This window comes from Nicotiana tabacum, chromosome 9 (assembly GCF_000715075.1).
Source record: "Nicotiana tabacum cultivar K326 chromosome 9, ASM71507v2, whole genome shotgun sequence".
NCBI classification, from domain to species: Eukaryota; Viridiplantae; Streptophyta; class Magnoliopsida; order Solanales; family Solanaceae; genus Nicotiana; species Nicotiana tabacum.
In genome coordinates this window covers 12,162,524-12,169,141 of record NC_134088.1, presented here as the reverse complement: position 1 = coordinate 12,169,141, position 6,618 = coordinate 12,162,524, and the positions used below count along the sequence as shown (strand labels likewise).

The 6,618-nt window shown below is 37.0% G+C and overlaps 1 long non-coding RNA gene across 1 annotated transcript; it reads left to right on the top strand.

The window, feature by feature from the left end:
• The first annotated feature begins 992 nt into the window (after nucleotides 1–992).
• On the top strand, nucleotides 993–4,732 carry LOC142164175 (uncharacterized). The gene is made up of 2 exons (XR_012694740.1): nucleotides 993–2,233; nucleotides 4,511–4,732. It is a non-coding gene; the product is annotated as an uncharacterized LOC142164175 (long non-coding RNA).
• The last annotated feature ends 1,886 nt before the right edge of the window (nucleotides 4,733–6,618 follow it).

The following is a 6,618-nucleotide window of genomic DNA, read 5'->3' as shown; positions in this document are numbered from 1 at the left end:
CACTAACAAGAATAAGGAAAACAAAGGCAGATTTTACTTTCTGTTCACATCTTATTGCAAGCGTGCAACCCGATTACATTTCCTATATCTCGTGGCAGGCGTGCCACCCGCTCCCATTTCATTATACCTCGTGGCAGGCGTGCCACCCGCTCCCATTTCATTTATCTCGTGGTAGGCGTACCACCCTCTCCCATTTCATTGTATCTTGTGGTAGGCGTACCACCCGCTCCCATTTCATTATATATTGTGGTAGGCGTACCACCCGATCCCATTTCATTATATCTTGTGGTAGGCGTACCACCCGCTCCCATTTTATTTTATCTTGTGGTAGGCGTACCACCCGCTTCCATTTCAATTTATCTTGTGGTAGGCGTACCACCCGCTCCCATTTACAAGCCAACAATAATCACAAGGAATCCCGATAAGGGAACAATAATATCAACAAACAATCCCGATATGGAAACAATGATATTTCGACAATATCCCGGCAAGGGAGAAACAACTATAACCAAACTTGTTACCACCTAACTACCTTAGCTATATCTAGACTTGTTACAACACCTAACTACCTCAGCTATATCTAAACTTGTTACAACACCTAACTACCTCAGCTACAACCAAACTCGTTACAACATCTAACTACTTCAGCTATAACTAAACTTATTACAACACCTAACACAAAGAATCATCTAACTACTTCAGCTATAACTAAACTTATTACAACACCTAACACAAAGAATCATCAACCTTGTAGACATGTGATTTTTGACCCTCCCAAAGATTTTTTATATATTAGCGTAAAATGTTTAATTTAGGCATAATATAGATATTTTAAGTAATTTTGACTCTTTTACTTTATTTTATTACAAGAAAACAAAAAATCAAAAAAATAGGTTCATTAATATTTTGTAGTCATTTTTAATATTAAAAAAAAATATAAAAATAGTAATTATATTTTTACTATTTTAATCTGATATTTGAAAATGCCAAAAATAGGTTTGTTTTAATGGTTAGTTTTATTTTAGTAATTATTTTAATAATATGATTAATTAATAAATGAGCCCGTATTTTTAATCTCATTCGCAGAGAAAGAATAGAACTTGGGCTCGTGCAACCTATTTTAGGCCTAATTTTAGACCTAGCCTACAATTTCCAAGACCATAATTCTTAGGCCCATACACCTTATCCTAAAACCCTATAAAAAACCTAGACTATATAAATAAATAAAAAAGACAAAGAAACGAAAAGGGGTGCGAGGCTGAAAACGAAAAGAACCAAAAATCGTTGCGCATGATACAAAAAACGGAACGAAGGAAAAAGCTGAGGAACAAGCAGCTGCATAGACCTGGACCCCCTTGCGTTGTCTTCTACGAGCAGACCCCCCCCCTCGTTTTGATTTCTTTGAACAGCCATGAATAAGGAGCAGCCATAAACGACCCCTACTGAAGTTTCTTCTTCTTCGAACCAGCATACCCTATCGCCGGACCCCTTGACTTCGTCTTCTCCAGCAACCCACCCCCCTCGGATCATCTTCCACACACCACCATACCCCATCAGCTTCCCATTCGTTTCCAATGCTGAACCATCGGCTGAACATAAGAATGAGATCCTAGATCCCTTGAGAAGAAACGAGGCTCTCTTCTTCTTCTTCGACGGGGCTTCAAACAAAAGAAATGACCCCCGTCCCCATTCTTCATCTTCTCCGATGCCTGAGCGTAGAAGCCATAGCCATCGTGCTTCTGTTTCTTCCCGTTAACAACACCGGAAATACACATCTACCTATTTCTTAGGTTCCGATCTCCGGTCCCAGATATGGAGTCCGATGGAGGTTGAGTTGCATGAGATCCGTCCGAAGTTTCCGGCGAGGCTTCGATGTCAAGCTCTAACTCATAGATTCAGTTTTTTTAGGTCCGTTGGATCCTTCTCTGTTTTTGTACACGTTGACTTTGATCATCAATAAAATTTGTTCGACAATTGGATTTTCTGGTGTTGAGACTCGAAGCAATTAAAAAAAAAACTTCAGTTTTCTGAGATTGATTGTGAAGCTGCGTAGCCTCGTTTCGCTGCTGGAATTTTGTTGGTTTGAGTCCATTTTGGAACTCGCTTGTGAGACCTGCTCGGAGCCAGTCGTTGAAGTCTCGAGGTCGTTTCGTCGAGGGCCGGTCGTGGTTCAATTTTCATACAAATTTCCATCGGAGCTTGCCGTTGCACTTTCATTTGGATACAGTGAAAGGTCCATTTTGATTCATCTCATTTACATGACTTTAAAGTCTCATGTGTTTTGGCTGAAACTTCTCTTTGGTTTCATAATTATATCTTTTTGTTGATGTTTATAAAATAATATCTGTCATGGATTAATTTGCTAAAAAAATATTTTTTTTAAATTGAAGCTCAAAAACCATTAAAATCAAAAAAGGGCGCATGTAATTGAGCAAGATATATACACATGATATTTGTGAGTTGCTGTTTCCAATTGACTTTGTATAGTATTGAAGTTCAGTCATAAGTTTCTTTCCCTCTGTATCGTTGCATTGAATGGTTATTTGGCATTTTGGTTCCTTCTGTTTTGATTGATGTTTGTTTTAATAGATGTTTATACTCGTTCAACGATTTTAGTAATTTTAACTCCTCAATTATTTGGTCTGATTGATTCACATGTTAATGGGATGTGATGGATATGCCGATTTGAGCATTAAATGGGCTGAAATTTTAGTTGGATTAGAGGATTGAAATTTTACTCACTTAATTATTTTAATCCTTGGAATTCGAGGCGTGCCATTTAGTGAAATTTCTATGGCCCTCGCAAAGTTACCTACGCATAATTGCTTTAGGCGCGTTAGTTTAATAATATTATCCTCCTAAACTCGCGTGCGTATTTCATGTGACCCAAATCCAAATTCTAATAATGTTGAATAAAATGTGTTCCGGATTGCGGGTGCATTTCATGTGGCGCAATCCTAAGACATGTTTTAAACGACGTTCAATCTTCCTTAAAAATCAAATAAAAGCGGTTGAAAACTAAAATTTGCACATAGGTTCATAATTATCTAAAATCAGATAATTAAGCCAAATATAACAGTTGAGCGACCACGCTAGAACCATGAAACTCGGGAATGCCTAACACCTTCTCCCGGGTTAACAGAATTCCTTACTCGGATTTCTAGTTCGCGGACTGTTAAACAGAGTCAATATTTTCCTCAATTCGAGATTCAACCGGTGACTTTGTATACCATAAATCTCCCAAGTGGCAAATCTGAATCTTTCAACGATAAATCCCGTTTCGATTGTCTTTTAATTGAAAAAACTCCTTTATACCCTCCTCCGGGGGTGTAAGTAAAAAAGGAGGTATGACAGCTCTGGCTACTCTGCTGGGGACTCGAACTCAGAATCTCTGGTTCAGGGTTCAAGAATTCGAGCTTAGATGAATTGTTATAGTTGGCTTTATCCATTATCTAATTTTGTTACATAATTTGGACCTAATGTGCTAATTGATTGCTTTTACCGCTTTGATATTCTGTGAACTGTATATAAACTGTTGTGAAATCCCTCTTCTCTCTGAGTCTTCTAAATCATGAAGAAGTGTGCACTTCGTGTCACTTCTTTTCTGTTAAAGTCATATTCCAAATTTAGAACGAGGATCGGACAAGTTGCAAAGTCGGTGAAGCTTCTGTATTCCCGGTACGCTGCCCCCCCTCGGCTCAAGCTGTCTGCTCGGGTAAGCCAGGTCTAGAACAATAAACCCAGGTTTTAAAACCTAGAATAACTCAGCCTCATGCCGGATCCCTTGTAGGAACTCTTGTTTGCATCATGTGCATTTTAACTTTGGGGACTCAACACAGGGGTTGGGTCCGTCTAGGCCAGGTGCACCCAAAATAACAGACCATCTTGATGTATCCTATGTGCTACATGTTGCATTTATTCCAGGGTAAAATGGTCATTTGGCGGACCAATGATAGTTGAGGGCAATTGAAAAATGAAAAAAAAAAGAAAAAAAAAAAGAAAAGGTGAAGTGTGAAGATAAAGCAAATAGGGCCTCGTTATGTTTTTTGTTACATTTCCATTAAAGAAAAAAAAACATGAAAAATTCAAAAAAAAAAAAAACGATTTTGCACTTTTTATCATTTTTGAAAAATCAAAAATCAAAAAAAAAAAAAAATCCAAAAAGATTTTACATGTTTCATCACCTTTTAAGAAAAAGCAAAAGAAAAAAAAAGATATGTTTTCTCTAAATTAGTTTTTTTTTATTCTCGCCCATATCCAATCTGCCCGAACTACGCGAACCTGATTCTCGTCTTCCGGGGTGTGATGCGTAGGCAACCCACATAGGGTCCGGTATTCCTAGTAAATCTTAGGTTCTTGGCTTTGCGGAGTCATAGCCAAATTTTGCACTTCTAGCCACCTTTTGGTCAAATAAGCCATTTTGCAAAAATAGCCTCAATTATGTCTTGCATGTGTCCAGTAAGGAGTGTTATTGTCTCACATAGTGTTGGTTTAAAGTTTTCTCATACAGGTGTGGATTTACTTACCGGAGTTTGAGCCTGGCAGAAACCCCAGGACCACCGTATTCAGGATTTGCTTAAGGAGATTTTTATATTTGTTATTTCTTTATGTCGTCTTTTACTTTCTAGTTTTGTACAGAAATGTCAAGTATTTCGTTATTGTATTTTCTGCTTTATATTTGAAAAAATGTGTTGTAACTCAAAATCCAAAAAAAGAGATGTTACATTTTATATTTTTGTTATAAGTTTTCTTTAGAGTACTAATTCTAGAAATGAAAAATTTTGAGGTTGTTTTTCCCTTAGGCAATTAATATCTAGGACTTAAAATGAATTGTTTTTATATTTCCTTTAGTATATTAGGACCAAAAATTTGAGAAAAAAAAAAAGAAGAATTGTCTTTTAGTACCTTGTTAAAAAAAAGAAGTTTTCTTTAAGGTACTAATAAAATCCAAAAAAAAAAGATTTTCTTTTGAGGCGTTTCTTTGGGAAATTAGTGAAAAAGGAAAAAAATAATTCTTTTATTTTCATTAGAACTTTAGGATATTGTACATAGAAAAAATACTTTATCTTTTGTTTATCATTAGAATTTCTTTTTAGGCAATCAAAATTGAAATCCAGAAATATTTTGTTTTATTTTGTTTATTGCTCGTTTCGAAATCTTGCGTTATGATATCAGATGAAATTCAAATACTTTTCTGTGGTTTATTCTTTAGATTTTATTCATAAAAAAATGAAAAAAGGGGTTTTTCTTTTCTAGGATTTTCCTTAATAGAATATTTGTTTCAAAAAAAAAAAAAAAAAAACATGCTCATTAAGCTTGAGTTTAGAATAGGTTATCGAGCATTCAGTTTAGAAAATTCAAGAAAAAAAGATTTGCTTCATTTATTTCTCTTTGCTCATAAGAGTAGTCATTAAGGTAAAAAAAAAAAGGAAAAAAAAATGAGAATGTTAGATTGTTTACTTTATTCTCGATCTTCCCGAACTACGCAAAGATCTAATTCATGTGGCATCATGATACGTAGGCAACCTACATAGGGTTCGATCGAATCATTTTTTTTATTTATTAAAAGAAAAAAAAGAGAAAAAAAAGATGGTGAAATTATGGGATGTGAGAATTGAGAAGGAAGAAAAAGAGCGACAATCAGAAAGAAAAAGGGGAAAGAAAATGAGCGAGCTAAGAAGTGCGATGAAAGAAAAGAAAAGAGAAGATTCAAGTGGACAGATTGGGATGATGCCAAGTGACCTTATGACCCTCAAAGTCATTCTAGAACCATTAATTGTTGCTAGGTGCATTGCACGCAATGTGATATTTTTGTTGTTAAATGCCCTAACACTAACGGGATGACCACATTTTGTTCCTTTTGATATCTTCACAGGAGAAGGGTGGTTGGTTTGTGGTTCTTAAGGTAACTCATCCATTCAACACAAGGCCAAAAAGAAAGGTAGCCATGACTAGCAAAAACTTGGGCACAGGAGTTGTTGACCCGTCAAGGGAGTTTGTGTAGTTGGAGTCTGAATTGAAAGAGGAGTTCCAAAGGGTGAAACAACAGATGACCGAAATGTATCAGTCTTGGATCAGGGGGCATCCTCCGCCTTCATTCCCCACTAACTACACCGTAAACCCTGCAACTATCCCACCACTATCCCAAATCTAGATTCCCACTGCTGTTGATATTACCCCACAATCTTTTCACACTCTACCCACCAAAACTACCTCGTATCCCGCTCCTTTGGACACTCAAGCTCTTGTAGCTCCTCCCCCAGCTGCTTTTCCTCGATCCTCTAACGAGGTTGTGTTCAAAGTCCCTGATGCCCAACACTAGGCACCAGAACCAACTTTCAAAGTCTCAGATTCATACTCTCCCGCTCCTTATTTTGAGCCTCCTGGTGAAACTGAAAAGCCTGGTAACACAATGGAGCAAGTTGAGATATCCAGGAAAGTGAAAATCTTAGAGCAGTCGTTAAGAAACATGCAAGGCATAGGGAGCCAGATAAGAGTGTCTTACAAAGACTTGTGCTTGTTTCCTGACGTCCAACTGCCTGATGGGTTTAAGATGCCAAAGTTCGATTTATATGACGGACATGGGGATCCCGTGGCCCATTTGAGAGGCTACTGCAG